At 34.8% G+C, this 19,891-nt stretch overlaps 1 long non-coding RNA gene across 6 annotated transcripts in view; it reads right to left on the minus strand.

The window, feature by feature from the left end:
• Window positions 1-403: 403 nt before the first annotated feature.
• Window positions 404-19,891, minus strand: part of LOC136827629 (uncharacterized) — a 218,435-nt gene continuing 198,947 nt past the window's right edge. For 3 of the 6 annotated variants that reach the window (XR_010849823.1, XR_010849824.1, XR_010849819.1), the window contains 2 exons: window positions 885-1,035; window positions 404-591 (listed from right to left, as the gene is read on the minus strand). This is a non-coding gene — a long non-coding RNA (uncharacterized lncRNA). Of the gene's footprint in view, window positions 595-884; window positions 1,036-19,891 lie in introns of all 6 variants that reach the window. The other 3 variants (XR_010849821.1, XR_010849822.1, XR_010849820.1) reach the window with 3 other exon arrangements.

Consider the following 19,891-nt stretch of genomic DNA (forward strand, 5'->3'; position numbering starts at 1 on the left):
TGTGCAGCAGAGATAGATATTCTGAATTATAGTTATGTATAATGGTATGTTGGCTGCTTTTGGTATATATCCGTTGATATGTGGGTAGAAAAATACAAATTCGAACACACCTATCTGTACACTCACACACACACACACATATATATATATATATATATATATATATATATATATATATATATATATATATATATAAATGAACATGTATATATATATATACAAATATATAAATATATTATATATATGTATATAAATATATATATATATATATATATATATATATATATATATATATATATATATATATATATATATATATATATATATATATATAAAGTTACATGATACCAAATAATAGTTGATAATAATACATTAAATAAGGAACATGGGAATCATAAAATACTATAAAATTGAGAAACTTTTATTTGTGCTACATGGGTGGACGTCTATGGAGAAGTGAGTACATTTCCCCTCTCCAATACAAGGTACTACACGCCAGTTCTCCCTCTTCCCCTCAGCATCCTCAGTCGTCTCCCCTCGACCCTCAGCGGGGTCCGTCGCCCCTCTAGAACTTCTCCGCCATTGCTGATGCTGCTGCGTGGAAAGGGAGAGAAAGAGAAAGAGGGAAGAGTGTTTTAGATTTTCTGTCTCATAATTTGAAGATATTTTTATCTGTTTTTACGCTTCAAAAGTTTTTTCATATATATGAATATTTTCAGTGGATTAGATAACCTCTTTTAACCGTGGATCCGATGTCTACGTAACAGTGAACGAAGTAAGAAAAAATTAGGTAACAGCATCTCGTTTTACGGTTAATTGTCACACATTGCGTGTTAACACGAACAATTTGCGTTTTACTTATATTTATAGAATATTTAATTCACCTCTCATTTGGTATTACCGACGTGAATAGTTGTCGTCTTGGCAGAGCGTAATGGCGGCGATGGAGTCATCGGCGGACGGAATCAGCGACGCTACGTTAGACTCTCCGATCCGATGGAAGCGTCGCTCTCTTTTCTACACAACTTTACATGTCTGGAAAAAAATATAAGGATCTTTATTTTTAACATATTATATATATATATAAATTATATGAATCTATTTTATATATATAATCTTTTTTAATTCCCTAGGTGCCAACATAAAAGTTTACTTAATCCGTATTTATTCTTCAGGTACCTGAATTACTTTTGTATCTTAAATAGTTATTCGCAGGTGAAAAACACAATATAATTAGTTATTCATTATTTTCTGACACAGGATAAGTGTCATTACTTATTTTTAAGAAGGGTGAAACAGAAAATATAATTCATTTATCTATGTATAATTGCTTTCCTAAGAAGGAATAATTATATATTTTCTTTCGTTTGACAGTGCCTTCAGATTTTTAAATGTTAAGCATTGATTACGTATTTTTATCACATTTTATTGCAAGCTTGCAAAGGCAGATTTTTTCTTATACATACTTCATATAAATTTTATATATATATATATATATATATATATATATATATATATATATATATATATATATATATATATATATATATATATATATAATATATATATATATATATTAAAAATATTTATATAGTGATATTTTATTATATATATATTTTGCTATATAATAATTTTATTAATTTTCAAGTGATATTTTATTATATCCACTGTATTTTGCTGTATAATAATTTTATTAATTCAGCAGTAGTTTTATATATATATATATATATATATATATATATATATATATATATATATATATATATATATATATATATATATATATATATATATATATATATATATATAAATACATAGTGAACAAGTACAATGTGTATGATAAAATAGTACGCAAAAATGTAAGACAAGCACATTTTTGCTTCTCTTCTATTTTTATTATGAACTCTCTTATTCATCTAGTTTTTAGATCTCGCTAACGCCAAGTCATTAAATTTCATCCAGTATCTACAATAAACATCCTGCAGCGCACAATAGTATAATAAAGAGTTACATTATGGCAGCAAGAAAAATATGCGGAAAACCTGCGAAAATAAAACCCTTTTATAGCCTCTAGGCAACATTAAAGTACGATTGAAAACGTCAAAAGCTTATCCAATATTTAACGAAGACTTGAAGTAGAGTTGATTTTATACACACACACACACACACACACACACACACACACATATATATATATATATATATATATATATATATATATATATATATATATATATATATATATATATATATATATATATATATATATATATATATACACACACAAAGTGGGTGAGACTTAGTTTGTTTGATTATATCTTCAATTATCAACTGATCAAGTTTCATAATTTTTGTTGTTGTTAGAATAATGGAGAATCTCGTACCGAGTGTATTTCTTTCCGCACGACCACTTTAATCTTTACGAAGGCATCCATTGGCTTTAAATTTTTCTTTTCCTGGCTAAAGAACCCTCTTCTGTTTTCTGGAAGCGATTACTTTTATAGTTTTTTCATCCGCTGCTGTTTTATTTTCTTTGGTAAGAAAATCAACTCTCCCTAGATATTGGAAAGTACTGATAATTTCAGTGACAATTTTAAATACCCAGCATTTACCGGATAACGACTGATATGGGATCCAACGGACAACTTTGTAAAGTTTTAATTTGAATTCGTTAGAAAAATCTCGGCAAAAACGATGATCTGCGTACAGTAACTGCATTCGACATTGGTAGCATAATCCGTAAAAAGTTTGTAATAATGCCATATGGTCATTATTTTATGTCACCTTGTTTTTTGTGTAATATTTTACAGTAAATTCAGTTTAAACGAGCGAAATGTCCAGCTATAAATTTAGTGTGAAATTTTATTTATAAAAGTATCTATTGATTTTTGCTGTTTACATAAATATAAACATTATGTATATACATATATAAGTATTTATGTACATATACAGTGTATATATATTATGTGAGTAATTTTCTGTAACCGGATATCATTATTGCTTTTTTATTATTATTATTTTTTTTGGTTCACAAAACCCGCGATAACTTTACTGAAAGTAGGTATGAAATACCTTTCATTATCAATTAAAAAATACTAAAAAATGCGATAATCAAAAGTCTGTTCTTGAGATTGGTTGCCAAGTACTAGAGATTCCGCTTACAGAGAATTATTAAACTTGACTTTGCCAATGTATTGGCAAAATGGTGCCTTCGTAATAGTTATAGTAATCATTTTTATGAATAAACATTAATATTATTTTAAAATTGTATTTTCTCCAGAAAACAAATTTCTTGATTTCCGTTTTCCTACTCGTAAATTTTTATTACCAATATTTAGCAGAAACAACTTTATTGCGACAATTTTTTATTAAGTAAATTATCTTAATTGTCTTTAGTTACTGTTTTTTCATGTACATTTTTTCTATAGTTGCCATATTTTTGCATGCACATTTTTTGTCTTTAGCTGCACTATTTTATCATATATTTTTGAGGGAGCAAAAGTTGTCTCAGCTGGGAATTAGTCGATATGAATTCTTAAGTTAAATTCCACTTCACCACTTTTTAATATTTAGATGATTCCAGGTTTTCTTTTGTTCTGTTAATTTGAGAGGTACTACCAACAAAATAATTTTTGTATCTAATAATAAATTTTTCAGTGTCCATATTTATTCTTTAGATATGACGCATTCATATAATGATACGCATAATATACATCAGTGCGTAACTGACATCCATGCATGTCTGTGGTCACACGTTCAGTATCATATAATTTTGTTTGTACATATATGTCAATTTTTACTATATTTAAAATGCACTTTGGAAAAGATAGAAACTGAGAGAGAGAGAGAGAGAGAGAGAGAGAGAGAGAGAGAGAGAGAGAGAGAGAGAGAGAGAGATAAATGGTTTACGATTTGCTGTTAGTATTTTTTCATAGTTTTAATTGTGTGGGTTAGTTATCGCTTACCAGATATTCCCAGTTAAAAAATCTAGCTTTTATGAGTAATCTGCAAAAACTCAAGATTCCTCTTGAACATATTACTAAGAGCTGTAGAACTGTTTTGTGCATTTTGCCTTTAAGTTAATCTTGCTTAACAAACATTTGAAAGATTAAAGGTAATTAGAGGAGCAATTTCATTTAATTTGTTTTCATTCTGAATGTTCTGTCCAATCTTAGAAATTGAGAGAGAGAGAGAGAGAGAGAGAGAGAGAGAGAGAGAGAGAGAGAGAGAGAGAGAGAGAGACTGATATATTTTAAAGGAAGCTTGCTGACATGAACCGTAATCAAAGATCTCGAAAAGCCAGCAAAAATAGCAGACGTCAAGAGAAGGAGCGAGGTGGTGAATTTTCGATTTCTTACCGATGAATTTGTCAAAAGACATATCCTTGAACCCCAGGCATCGAATCAAACATTGAACAACAGACTTCGCCGGTATGCAATTGTCTGGGGAAAGTTAGGATATAGGCTTTGCCTTCCATCGCTTCGACTTTCTGATTTTCCCCCGAACAAATACATCTGTTGGGGGGAAGTGGAGTGGCACTGGGGGTCGTGTGGGGTGTGGGGGGGATGCACCCTTGGCATGGCACTGGGTGATCATTAAAGAAAACGTCCCGCTAAGGTACTTACGCCGAGGAATTACCTTTGTAAGTTGCCTTAGATTTGGGGTGCGGTCTCGAGCAGTCGCGGAATATTTCATAAAGGTTCTCTCTGCATTAAGAGGAAGTGACCCCCTTTTTTACCTCTAAATGGGAGCTTTACCGTCAATGATGGACTGTCACTTTATTTGACATTTATCTCTCTCTCTCTCTCTCTCTCTCTCTCTCTCTCTCTCTCTCTCTCTCTTGTGCTTTGACGTTAGGCTATTGCTTCTCTTGTAGTGGCTGGATCGGTTTTTATTATCAGAAAATTAAACGATGCCTTTTTATTAATTCATTATAGTGGTGCCATAGCCTTTGGATGACGACGAGTAGAGTATGTATCTATGTATTTATGTATGTATGTATGCATGTATGTATGTCATAGTTTTCTCTTATCTTAATATATATCTAAAAGAAAGCAAAAATAATTCCATTTTCAAATATTGGGTGATGATATTTTATGCGCTAATGACGTCCTAATGAAAAGCACATCGTTAGTACATATTGACGTAATGCCAGCGCTGATCTCTATATCAAAATTTATTGCGTTCTGAAACAGGATTTGTTCGGATAAAAACAAAGCGTTTCTCACCGGGGCTGTTTTTCTCCCGGAGCACCGCCAGCTTATTATTTGAGGCAGTGGCAATAGCGCCGGGTCGAAACCATGCCACTCATCGAATTTTTACGCGGATATGCAAACATATCTGTAACGCGACTTCGTCCTGAGAATACGGTAAAATCCCACTCAAAACCGGAATTCCCGAAAACCGCCGTTGTTACGGTTCGGGTAAATCTTCTGGGAATTTTGTAAAGCTGAAATATATGTGGAACATGGAAGAGGTTTAAGAGGCCTTTTGGGCATTCTATCAATACCGCATTGGTCCCTCGGCTTCTGATATTAGGTAATACGTCCATCTCTGAGACTCGATCGCGTTGTTCGTCTTATCTTGTATGTTCCAACCTCTGCTGCACTTTGTTACCTGTTGGAGGTTGGGATCTACCTTTTTTTAAAGAAAAAATATTAAATTTTTTTACGTAGAGAGTTCATGTTATGTCAGACTAGTTGGGATGTAGGCATGTTGATTTTTACGTGTTTTATTAGAATACGATAAAGGCAGGATTTGAACTGAAGGTATCATAAAAAGAATTCTTTTATGAAGTAATTTAGAAGTAAGTTATCTTTGTATTTCTTTGGTTGCAGCTCAGTATCTGTCACCGAAAAGAATAGCGGTGATGATGATATCGCTTTAACCACCGTTACCATCACAAGCATAATATCTGTTATTAGTATTACCCTCAATATTATTTCCAACAGATAGGTTCATCTTAGTCCGACGTTGACTGCCTTTTTATTGGCGTTAGATGGTGGTGATATGTACATTCTTTGTAGTTTTTTACTTTGGTTTTTTAACTTGAAATGTTGATGGACGTGATATCGACGAAGTTGTTGAGTTTATTTTGTGATTAGGATTATATGCTTTTGCACTGTCAAGTATTTTCACTTTACGCATGAATTATGTTCTTGTTCTGTGTAATATTAAAACTGGCCTTTTTAAAAATTTACATATGCAGTTCCATTTCTGTTTCAGATTTGACAAATCTAAAGACCGGTATGCGCTAAATAAAATAAATGGGAAACACGTTTGTAAACAAACGCAGCTATAAAGCTATGGGTTTGTACTCCCTGTATCTATGGGTTGCGCACCTGCATCGATACTCATATTGAGATAAAAATGTCAGATTAATAAAGAATTTATTAAGACCAAAGCAATACAATCTCCAAATATACAGCGAGACGTTCTAGACTGGCAGATTCCAGAGAGCCCCCCCCCCCCTCTCTCTCTCTCTTCCCATCTTCATATGGTGTAAAAGAGGAAATTTCATTCATAAACCCTAAACGTTAATCTCGCAGCTTGCAACTCGTAGTCCCGTTTGTTCTCGACAATTAATTAAAAGAAATTCATAATCTATTCTATGCATCATGTGCAAAAAAACGATAATCCTCCTAAGACCATCGCATTTCATTTGAATGAATGTTTAGTCGAATTTCTATTTAAATGGAAATTTCATCCGTTCAAAAATGGAGTCCAGCGACAAGACCCAGGTTATGACAAGCCACTTGGTATTCGTTAATTTCGGCCTTTTGCCAAGCGATCTGTCCTCTAGTGCTTCGTTACGTATACGGATTCGTCTAATCGGTGATTTTCATATCGCATATTCTTTTGTGATTTGATTTGCTCGCTTCTTTTCTGCTTGACACTATCAATACCTCCTTGTTTTCTTCGTCTCCTTTCCTCCATGTCAGTTTGATCGGAACGTCTTCCACCTGAATTAAAGTGTATTAGCTCGTATGCCAAGGGATTCTATAAGAGCATAGACGAGGCGTGCCAAGGGGTTAGCGTGGAGTGCCTACTTGCCTCCAAACCTTGCTCAATCGTGCGACCTTGGGGTTCCCCCTTTGCCATCTAGGCTATTGTGAGTGGTCGAAATTCCAAGCTAAGCCCCTGAATGGCTGCCGTTTATCTAAGCTTTCCGTTCTTGCCGGTGGATGAGGAAATGGCACGATGTGGACGAGTGGGTCTAAGAGAGCGTCGCGGAGGAGTGGAGATGGGCTTTAGGGAGAAAGACGGGGAGGGCACGGAGGAGGCCAAGGAAAAGGAGGGGGAGGGACCACAGATGCCGTCTCTTGAGTCCTCCTTGCCGGCCCCTACCGTCGTTTCCATTAGGAGGTACTACCAGGGGTCTTCTTAGGCTCTTGAAGACCGCAGCCGTGCGAGTATTCAGCGACGTCCAGGATTTCATATATCGCAGTTAAGGAGAACGTTTTGGATAGGGGTAGTAGGCGAAGGGGGTAAGAGGAATGAGGGTATTATTGATGCTACTAATGGAAGAGGAGAGGCACCGCTGGCACTAGGCGAGAGGTTTTCAATGCTTCACGAGACTTTGGAGATGAGACTTGGCATCAACGGCTGAGATTCAGTGCTAGAAAGGCTCTTAGTGGGAGACTGCACATCGTAAGGTGTGGGCGAGGGGGGAAGTGGGAGGTACCCCTCTCTTGGAAGCGGTTGGGGAAAGGGGCTTTCGAGCACCATTGGCTCTCGTCCTCAACGGAGCCGGCTTGGATAATCTGAAGGACCCGAAGACGAGGGAAGGAATATCACGCTCCACTGTACTTATTGGGTTCGATTAGACATCCTGGTGTATTTATCAAGCTCTGGTAGTTATAGTTTCATATATTCCAGGAGTTCGAATTACACACGTTTCATTCTTAAGGCATTCACCTATTTGCACTGGAATAATTGCCAGTAATACGTGTTAACTGCGAAGCTAGCTACCTAATATCCTTTCTTTTATAACCAAAAGTTGTCTGTATTGCATAAGTCGTTGCTTTTTAGAAACCATATTAAATCAGCTCTTGTGGGATATCTTACTCTTTAAGATATAACGCATAATTCATGAGAAATCTGTATCTTCCCTCCCTTCCTTAATTAACGTCCATGTTGGTCATTTTATAGATGTATTCGTAATGACAATAATGTCCAAGATCATTTTGTTCCAAGTATTGCTTGAGGCTCTGTCCAGCAATTAATACAAATAGATATGCAATTATATTCATCATTGTGATAAGTAAGTTTCTTTATGTGATGAATGATTTCATTAGTAAAAGTAAGATTCCCTTGACCAAATGAAAAATAGGAAGTGTTTCCAGCGATTAATAATGTACATAACAACCCCTTTGATTTAAATGTATAATCCATGAGTGTCTCTTAAGTACGAGATAAAAACGCTGCAAAAAGAACGATCCATTCTGAATTTATATCCTAATCGTCAGCCTCGATAGTGACAGATAGATTGAGGCGAAGGCGAATTAATTACCCGTATATATGCCACCCATCAGGCGACGGCAATCACTAACTTTAAAAGACGAAAATCTGATACGACTCTCGCGTGCATCTATCAGCAAATACTTCGCAGCAGTCAATAAAACAACAAACACCAGCTTCAGTTTTCGAATTCACAAAGATTTATTAATGGAATATCAAGTGCCTACCAATAATGCTGGAAGTAAGGGATTCTAAAACTAGACTCGCCTTTTAAACCGGGCTTGAGCTGCCTTGCCTCGTTTGGGTTATTGTGGGGTTCTGGGGTAAGTGATGTTGGGAGATGGGATGGAGGGATGCTGGTAAGGAGAGAGAGGAGAGAGGAGAGAGAGAGAGAGAGAGAGAGAGAGAGAGAGAGAGAGAGAATGGTGTGCGATGGGAATTGATACAGTTCCTCTCTGTCAATCAGTCTGGCGTTTTGCGAGAAAAGTTGAGGGTCTCTTCCCATCGCGATAATTTGGAATGTAATCCACGAAAATGGTGAAAGACCACTCTATAAAAAAAAAAACTTTCTTGCTGTGGGAGTCTTTTCACTCTACTTCCAATCTGAATCTGAGTTCCGGAATACAGTGCAAAGTCTTAATAAACCTACCTCCTCCTCCTCCTCCTACTCCTCCCCCTTTTGGAATTACTGCAGGCCCGAAGTATCTGCAAGCTCATTTGAATAGGTGGAATGTGATAAGCTAAGGTAAGGATATGACGCACGCCGGTCGGTAGAATAGACGGGGGGGTTCCTCGCACCCAAAACAAAGAGAGAAACGGATTTAAAACACCAGTTCTAGTTGGGGTACTGGTAGAAGAGAGAGAGAGAGAGAGAGAGAGAGAGAGAGAGAGAGAGAGAGAGAGAGAGAGAGAGAGAGAGAGAATGGAAGACGTGGGCTTCATAAACTTAACGTTTTTGTTAACGAGCTGTTTCCTTTAACTGGGTTGGTTGAAGGTCTGAAAGTAAAATAAGATATAGCTACAGGTTTTAAGAAAAATCACAAAAAATGTCTTGTACTTGAATACATACACACCCACATACACACACACATATATATATATATATATATATATATATATATATATATATATATATATATATATATATATATATATATATATATATATATATATATATATATATATATATATATATATATATATATATATATATATATATATATATATATATATATAGATAGATAGATAGATAGATAGATAGATAGATAGATAGAGAGGGAAAGAGAATACGAAGAAGTGAGCAGTCTTTTTATTTTAAGCTTTAAGAATGATTGTAAAGTCTTATTAGGATTTTAAATCTCTCTCTCTCTCTCTCTCTCTCTCTCTCTCTCTCTCTCTCTCTCTCTCTCTCTCTCTCTCCATGTTTAGATGGACTGGTAAGCATAGCAGCAATTTTCGAAATAATGGAAAAAAAATAAAGGTATATTATTCTATTCATATCTCACAAAAACTTGCATTTTTTCTTTTTAGCTGTAATTTGAACTTAGTTGCCTTGTAAGAAGAATAACAATAAAACAGGATGATGCAGATTCTGTTATTTTTCCTTTTTATACATTAATGAGATTATTAAATAATCTTACTTCTCATTATTGCAAATACTCAGGACAGTAAAAATTAATTCTATTGCTAACATCAGCAACAACAAGAAAGATAATTATAATAACAACAACAATAATAGTACGCAATTGATCATTGCTAGTAATGATAATAGTATTGAATGAGAAAGTTAATGCTGCCAAAATATTTTTATTGCATCTAAAGAATGGTAAGTCTTATCTTTAAGAACGGATGGTGCTAATGAATAAAAGCAATACAAAGCATGTAATGGGCCCCAAACTTCATTTTACATACATGCATATCTGCACCTAATAAAGCAATGGTATAACAATGGTTTAACAATGCGGTCGTCAGTGCACCAGCGCATATGGCTCCAAAAACGAGTCGTGAAATCTACGGTTCAGTGTCATAAGAATTCATTACTAACGGCTGAGGACAAAAAAAATTAACGCTAGCACACTTGCTGGTAAGCATAGGCACGTTTAATGTTCCAGCACAGATGTAACAGTTTATCGTGACAAACCATATGTGTATATGTAAAGGTAAATATTCTCAATAACGGACCAAAGACAGTATGTTACATATTATTGCCAAGGTTAGGCAACGATGTAACAAATTCTCATTATACACACACACACACACACACACACACACACACACATATATATATATATATATATATATATATATATATATATATATATATATATATATATATATATATATATATATATGTATAATATATAAGTATGTATGTATATAAGTATATATATATATACTTGTACATGTATGTATGTATGTATGTATGTATGTATAGACAGACAGACAGACAGAGTTAGAGTGTTAGAGTTAGTAGTTTATAACTTGTACATAAATTTGAAGAAAATGAACAAAAAGTATGGGCTCACACCATGAATGTGCTTCTTAAGAAGCTGGGAAAGAATCAAGGTAAAATTGGGAGGCGTTTTTTTTTTTTTTTTTTTTTTTTTTACTAAAAACACGTAACTCTCATGCTGTTGTAGAATCCAAAAGACCGTAAGGATTACATTTTAGTAACTTTAACGCCTGTAGCGTCATCACTTATTAACCGTGAATTGAGATACATATTTTGATTACCATAATGACTTTTCTTTCATAAAATATACTGGTTATAAAGACAAGATATTCTAACAGACCGAAGAAAAGCATGTTATGAATAACTGTATGTTATGAATAAGTGAATTTGAATAGCTATAATTATTTTTCATTCATTTGGTGCTATATTGTTTTGAAAGCAAGGAATCATAAAAGGGCGAAGAAAGTATGTCTTCTTATACTCTAAATGTTTTCGTTTGTCTGGTAAACAATTCGACGCGAGCGCAATAAAATGGCGGTAAAGGGCGCCTAACTTAGAAGTGCGAGGAGGCGTCTTGGTTGGGCAGCCTTGAATGCTCGCGAGAAGGTGGTCGGCCATCTTGTTGTATTGAAGACCTAGGCTCTGAAAACTCGACTCTCCCTCCCTCCCTCCTTCCAGCTGCAACGCCTCCTCCACCTCCTCCTCCTCCTCCTCCTCCTTCTTCTCCACCTTTCCTTACATAATTCATATCACTCCTTTCCCTCTCTCTTTCTTTCTCTTCCCCCTGTTATCTCAGAATATCTTATTTCCACTCTTTCCATGCATTACAACGCTGTTTACGATTGCTATTTAGACGCGCCTGCCTCTCTTCAAGACCAACGTGCTGGGAGATTAGGAGTTGTTAAGTATTGATTAATTTATCGGGTTTCATCATTTGCCTCCTCTCCGTCTTTACACTTCGTCCTCTGTTATGCTGAGAAACCTTCCCACTGAGGGACGCCCTCGTAAATACCGGTCGCATTTAATTCAGATATTACTTTTTTTTTCTTTCTTTCTTTGGTTAATCTAATGCAGTAATTAATCCATTTTCTGTTAATGCGTATGACGTGGGTTATCGAGAGACTGGTTGAAAGTTATCATTCACTTCATAAGAAAATGTATTTGACGGTTTATGAGATAATCCTGTAACTGGGTATTAGTTGTCACTCGTTTTGGAAGGCAGTTTGAACATTTCTTCAATTGATAATGTAGGTTGTTTTTGCGTTATTGTAATTCATGTTATCATCGTTATTAGTGGTATTAGTAGTAGAAGTATTGTTTTATGAGCTACTGTTGTTATAAACGACATATTTTTCTCTCCTTTTAATGGAATATCTCTGTACTCTATCTGCATTTCTAGTTTTTTTAAGCTACGTCACTAAACCTCCAGTATATTTTCATATTCAGTTTTCAACTGTATGTCACTAGTAAGTTTTAATTCTTGTGAAATGAAATTATCTTATATCACTTAGTAAAGTAATGTTCCTTAGCATTAGCTGTTGATAAGCCTTAGAAACTTACTTGAAAAGTAAATATTTTATTATTGTTGTTTCCATCATATACTATTTGAAGAAACTATTCATTTCACGAATTATTCTTATTATCAAACTATATAGTTATGTGCATCAAATTTATATGATTTTCTCAGTGGACTTTGAACTAAAATGCCCAAATTATTGATATCACCTTTAATCAGTGGAATTAGAGAATATTAAGAACGACAGTACACGCATGCGCTTACTTCTGTACGTACTTAATTATTTAAGAGAGAAAACTATAACGTAGTATTCCTCGTTACACGTTATAGTAATCAATTGGTAATGGAGAATTATCTCATTAATGAACAGAGAGACAGCGAAGTCTAATGAAATATGTACGCAAGTATGTTCTAATGAATTAATCAACGAAAATATTATACAAATTCGGCAGTATATCTAACATCTCGTAATTTATCCGTAATTTACTATTTGTAGTTCGCTGGCACTGGTTGTATAAGTTGAGGCCAAACGTCACTTCACATTTTTGCCCCTCTCATACTTCAAAGATTTAAGTGAGCCGCCGGAGATTCGTTTCTACATCGCTTTATTGAATGAAGAGCGAATAGCAACGGATGAAAGTAATTAGAAGTTGATTACGAAATTACTGGGTAAATACTCACGTATCCTCTTGAGTCATATTTAAACATTATGAGTGTTCAGATATTTCTGTGTGTAGCCAAATATATACGCAAATGCTTACGTTTATATATATATATATATATATATATATATATATATATATATGTATGTGAATATAAATATATATATATATATATATATATATATATATATATATATATATATATATATATATATATATATATATATATATATATATATATATATATATATATGAATATATGTATATATATACTGTCGACATTCCATGACCATTTAATGCAAGTCTAAAATGAATATGAAACAGAGCATATTTAGCTATCCTTGGTGGGAAAAAGGGAATAACTTCTCGTTAAAAGGGAAAATAAAAAAAACCTGTTTGATGAAAAAAATTATTTTAAAAACTCTGTTAAAGCAAATAAAATTACAGTTTTTTTTCTGTAATAGCTACATGAGCTCTAAATACAAGTATGTAGATAAAAGAATCCACATACCGAGCGACCAGAAAAGACAGGGTTGCGAAGAGAGGAATGGGAAAAGCTGTGAAATCCCGAGAATATGGCAATATTGATGATAGAGAAGGGAATAATGGTCATGAAAGGATAGCAACTGAGGCATGTACAGTTTTTCTTATTGACAGGCTGCTTTTTAGTGTCTTGCTTCCCATTTAAGATGTTCTGGGACAGCCTGAAAAGCGAAGGGAATTTCGTGTTATAGAAAAACCGAGCCGCGAATGAGGTGTATTTTGACGGACACTTTGTTAAGTGTTTAAACTATCAAGAAAACTTTCAAAAATTATATGACGGAGGGTGATAAAAAGAAAACATGTAATATTAATTAAGAAAATAGGTCGGTAATAGTTAGCGTGCAAGTACAGGCAAAAGGAACGAGAACAAAGATTGTCGTATATGAACTGAAGAGATTTGCAAGAAAAAAAGAAATAAAATCAGACATTGAATAAATGAATACGCTTAATGTTTCGTTCGTAAAGTGGAGTGATACTGTATTTTAACAGGTAACTATGTAAAAGAAACTCTAATATTCCCAAAGGCATATAAAATCTGTAAAAGTTCATAATAAGCAGAACTCTATTAGTTTCTTCCATCATTTTTCCGGTATATGAAATTTGAAAAATTTTGTAAGGTAACGTCAGTTCACCCAACTTTAGAATTATTCGTAGGGGCGGGGGGCGTGTGAGGGGTAGTTTGTGGGAGAGTTTCCACTTATACTGAAACCAGCTCGAGAGATTATGAACAAACCTAACACGCAAAACAATAACAACAGCCATCTAAGAACTGTTCATGAAAACATGTATTTCGACAACAAACTCCTCCGTAGAGAATGAAGCGAAGGACGGATAAAAGAGAAACCAGTAACAGCAGACTGAGAGAAATTGAGAGCAAGGGAAGTTGAGAGCGTCTCAGAATCTCATAGGGGACGATAATGAGTTGTCTCCTAATCTGATTATCACGGCATCCTTCACTGTCCAGAGGAGGAGTGACGGACAAATGAGAGGATGAGGACAGGAGGAAGAGCAAGAGGAGGATGGGGAGGAGGAAAATTGAGACGAAGAGGTGAGGAGGCGGAGGAGGAGGAGGAGGAGGAGGAGGAGGAAGCGGCTCTGGTTGGAAAGGCTTGAGGAGGAGAAGTGGTAGAGAAGCATTTAGGAACGAAATGGCTGTGCAAGACTCAAGACTCTTCGAGGAAAAGGAAAAGATGGCGCGGTGGTTTATATGGCGTCGGGTACAACAGGACATGCGTAGGACGTGGAGGAACGTTCGTGCCAAGACTTACTAGCAATGTAAATTAGTAAGAGAACGAGATATATTTTGATAAGCTGTAGTGACTGAAGGGGAAATTTCAAGGTGGGTATGTAAATGTATGCTCTTTTTTTCCTAGGAAACGAAGCAAACGATTGACAAAAGAGTAAGTACAGTAGAATGCATCTTGCTGTATTATTTAATTACGGTTGTTTATCTGATCATTTCCTTTATTCAGAGTAGCATGTAGGAGGAATGACACATTGTTAGAAACTCTGTATGAATTTCCATTTGAAACTCTGGTACAAATAAAGGAAGTATATAAAAACATTTACTTTTATTTGCGATGTAATAAATGAAAGAAAGTATGAAGGAACTGTTAATACGTTTTCCTACCCAAATACACTTCGCTTCCTTTCTTTCCCAGATCACGCCGTTCCCTCTTTCCTCTTGCTGCGGCTGCAAGCATGAAGAAAAACAATTCAAATAGTGTGAGACGATTTTTCCCATAACCCAATTAAAACCTTTCATGCCTCGCTTTCCAAAAGCCTACGTGCAGACATATCATACACAGTTACATGAGGAAGGTCACAGGCAGATCTCTTACCAGGCCTCAACCATTTTGCCTCGGTACGCCCTTCCCCTTCTCTCCCCTCCCATCTCCGTCTAAAACTCCAATGTGAATCTGTCTATCGAAATGTGCCCCTGATCGTCAGAAGAAAGTAAAAACCAGGTCACCAGCGCCGCCAGGTCCTCTTCCTTTACCCCTCCCCTCCCCTCCCCTCCCCTGGCTACGCCACAATGCCGGGTCATCTCTTGTGTTTAATAAGAGAGGTTGTCAGGTGTCAATCTTCGCATTTGCCCTCCCGGAAGGCAAGTGTCAGTTTTATGCTCTCACCGATGATGACTCCCTGCACCCACTCACCACGATGGGGGCGCTTCAGCGTTTGTTGATAAAGCTTGGCACTGTTTCTTTCCCGTTTCTCTCTCTCTCTCTCTCTCTCTCTCTCTCTCTCTCTCTCTCTCTCTCTCTCTCTCTCTCTCTCTCTCGGGACTGTCACATACGTCAAGAGCGATATTGAGCTTTTACATTTTTTTACTAGTTTTTTACTTTAATCAATGTTGGCCAGTTACATTTTTTCTTACTTTTAGGTTTTAGAATAAAAAAAAACCCTGCTTCATAGACCACTGGAGTCGGTAAAGGAAATGTTACATATTGTGATTACCTTTTCATGGATTTTAGGTCTTAAATAGATGAATTTAACAATATGTAGATGCCACACAGTGAATATTGAGGGAAGTGTATCTTTGATATCTTTCCGTCAATAACCCCTCAATTTTTGTGTTTGTATCTTTTAAATAGATTGCTTACTTGTTATATCTACTGTGACATTGCTCGAGATATTGGTTTAAAATTTCTACTAGAGTTCCCAGCGTTTCCTTACATAAAGTTTCGAGGCTGAAATCGATGTCGAAGTTTAGGTTTCATAGGTACATCACTGTTTAATCTCTAAATGGTTTTTAGAAAGGCTATGCATTGCTAAAATATCCATTTTTTCCATTGATTTAATTAAAATAACTGGGGACACCTAATTTTAAGCACTTCATTCAAAACCAGTTACCAGTTTTGTAGTGTTTAATCAATTTTGTCGTTTTCGGATTTAAAAAAAAATATCGCTCGGTTTTATTTGAACGGTTGTAAAAATAAGTCTTGGTAAGCAAAAAATTCTATAGTTCTAAATTTATGTGAACTCAACGAGTGTCATCTAAAATTAAATTAACTTTCATTCACATGTTTTAGTCTTACAAAATTCTGCAATTTAACGTACGTCCTGTTGCATGGAATAATGCTTACGCCTTTTTTAAATTTTCAAAGAGATTCTGTGTAACCATTGGTGTCTTCAGGTCAGGTGCGAAAGAAAAAATTAAAAATATAGTGTCACAGACTGATGTCGAACCTTGAAGGAAGCGACAAAATCCGACTTAAAAAAAAAAAAAAAGGACATGTTGTATGAATTGTGAGATTAACTTACTCACATGATTAGTTAACTAGAGGTGATGGGAGCAGAAATTATTTTGTAAACAAATTATTTTTCTGAGAAATGCGAAACAGGAAAATGCCGTAAAACATGAATCATTTTAATCTCGCTGCCGTTTTTAATTAAAAAGGAAAAGAGTCATGCTCAGTAAAATTTCCGATTTTTAAGTATTAAATACATGTAATGTTTATATGTATATATCTGTGTGCATATATGTATATATTATATATGTATTATATGTATATATGTGTATATATATATATATATATATATATATATATATATATATATATATATATATATATATATATATATATATATAGAGTGTGTGTTTGTGTTCCCCTTATAATTCAAGTATTCTTTTGCACCTACAAAACACTGATAGTCTTGGAGACTTCTTTTCTGATGATGTTAGTTTTTTACTAAGAATGTGATCAATTCGAATGTCAACTTCCTTCAAAACCCAAGAACAAATATAGGAGCTGTGAAATGTAGAAATATCTCGAATGGATATTTGCAAATGGAAGAAGGAATCATAAGCCGGAATAAACTTTGACAGAGCAGACCTGACGTTATACAACTCTCATAGCATTTCACAAGGAGAAGATCCAAGCAAAACAAAACAAGTGGGGTAATGCTTGCAAACTATTCCTCAGTTAGATTTCCACAAGAACTCACTAATTTGGAAACTCAGACTCACGGAACTTCCTAATTATCAACGGATTTTAATTAACAAAAACATGATTACCCGTGTAGCTGGCTCTCAGGTTATCTTTGCCAGGTTTCCTTAACTTTCTTGTGCAATGGCAGAGTGTGATATCATCCGGCCTGCTACTGTCTCTACCCTTTTTTGAGCAACATATTTGGATAAACAAGAAGACTCTATCTGTCGACTCTGTGATGAAGGATCTTAAATTTAGAAATCACGAAATGATAGTTAATTGGGGAATGCTGAGAGATGGGCTAATCAAGAATTGAAAGTGAGTGTGAAAGGGTATTTGTATTATTTTCATAGTCGTTATGTCGAAAAAGAACCTTGTTTATTGATAATCCACATAATTCTACCCTCTGAGAAAAATCTAAAGTATCATCGTTAAATATTCCATGATTTGACTACGAGTGTGAATAATGTATATCCGGTTATTATTAAGAGACCAGATACTTTTAACAAGGCAAGAATTTGGCAGTACCAATGGTACGTATGAGACTTTTTGTTATCGTAGTACCGCTTCCTTTGTGTGCGATACATATGTGTAATATTATGTATATATACATCTATACACACACACACACACACACACATATATATATATATATATATATATATATATATATATATATATATATATATATATCATATATATATATTCTATACATACATAAATTGGCGTACATACATACATGCTTACATACCATCGAGGCATCTAGATGGGTTCCATTCACTTTCCTTGTTGTATCAATTAATTTTCCTCATTACTTAGTATTTCACACAGTCATCATTGGATGCTGTTCGTTCTCTCCTGTGCGATGTTGCTCAGTCCCTCTCTCTCACTCATGCCAGCCACAGTCATTCACTCCCTCAATCAGTCACTTCTTGGCGAAGATGTTTGAAGAACTAATGGTGTTAAAGGAGGGAGCGGTTGCCTTTTGAGGCATACTTCCATCACTTTATGAAGGAGTGTCATTAGACTAATTAACGGAGACGGTTATTAACGTAATTAGCTCACAGCCAAAGGGGTTAAAGGGAAGGTCATTAAGACGAGAGAGAGAGAGAGAGAGAGAGAGAGAGAGAGAGAGACGTCCTTCAGAAGTCAATATAATAAATGCTGTCCCAAAACAAATTCATTCTTTAGTGTCTGAAGTTGTACGGCCGAATATTGTAAATCTTTTGCCTTATTGACCCATTAATTCCCCGTTTAAACGCAATTAAGGGTAGTTAGTGACCCCGATTGTTTCCTTTAATCATACCACGAAGCGTAATACCATTTTTTATCCGCGCTTCATTAAAATTCAATAAGCTCACTCATTATCACCACCTCTTTTTGTAACAGGATTTTCGGGAGCCAGTATTAATTTCGAATCATTGTGCATTAACCACGATGTAATTAGCAATCAATTACACCCTTTTCCTGTTTTCGGAAATTGCTGTAAACAAATTCAGAGGTAATTTTTCGCCCCCACGGATGAACGAGAGCGTAATTACTATTTATATTCATCGTTGATAATGACCGTTTTTAATGACCCTTTATTATGAAGCTTTTAATATGCAAATATCTCAAATCTGTTCTGATCCCCTGCGGAAGTCCACTGACATTTTTAAGTATTTAAAATAGAAACTATTGGCTTCCGTCGCTCAGAAGTTTTTGCTGTTTGGTCGAACGATAGTGTTAAAAGTTTTCGTTAGTTTTTGTCTTCTCGTTATTAGGGAAATGTTATTTCAGCTTTAAGTAGTATTATGTGTCTTTTTATCTGTAATGAAAGTTACCATTGGTAATACTTTCTGTTTTTTTATAGTTGTCGGATAGACCTTCAATTAATAGCCCTTTCGTTATAATATTCTAGATTGTTCTCATTTTGTTATAGTAATATTTTGCTTAATCTTGATGAAAGTTTGAATTTAGCCATTATTAGAGCTTATTCCTTATTAAATTTGTCTCCTCCGCATAGAGTACTCCCTTTACTTTTATTAGGGTGGCATTGCTGATACATTCACTTAGGGTTACTTTTCAGGAATATTTTTGATTTCTTTTTATAAAGTTTGTTAAGTGTGATCTACATTCAGTCAGTTGAAAGAAGATAATACATCATTTTCCTCTTTCTAAATTTTCCGAACTTTTATTACATTCAGCTCATAATCCCGTTTGTTTCTTTAGGTCCCATACACCCATTCCACCTCTGGTTCCTGTACTTCTATTTCAGTTATTTTTTCCACTAAATTTTCCGTACTGCTTTGATCAATATTTTCAGTGAACACATTCTAGGTCA

This window comes from Macrobrachium rosenbergii, chromosome 42 (assembly GCF_040412425.1).
Source record: "Macrobrachium rosenbergii isolate ZJJX-2024 chromosome 42, ASM4041242v1, whole genome shotgun sequence".
NCBI classification, from domain to species: Eukaryota; Metazoa; Arthropoda; class Malacostraca; order Decapoda; family Palaemonidae; genus Macrobrachium; species Macrobrachium rosenbergii.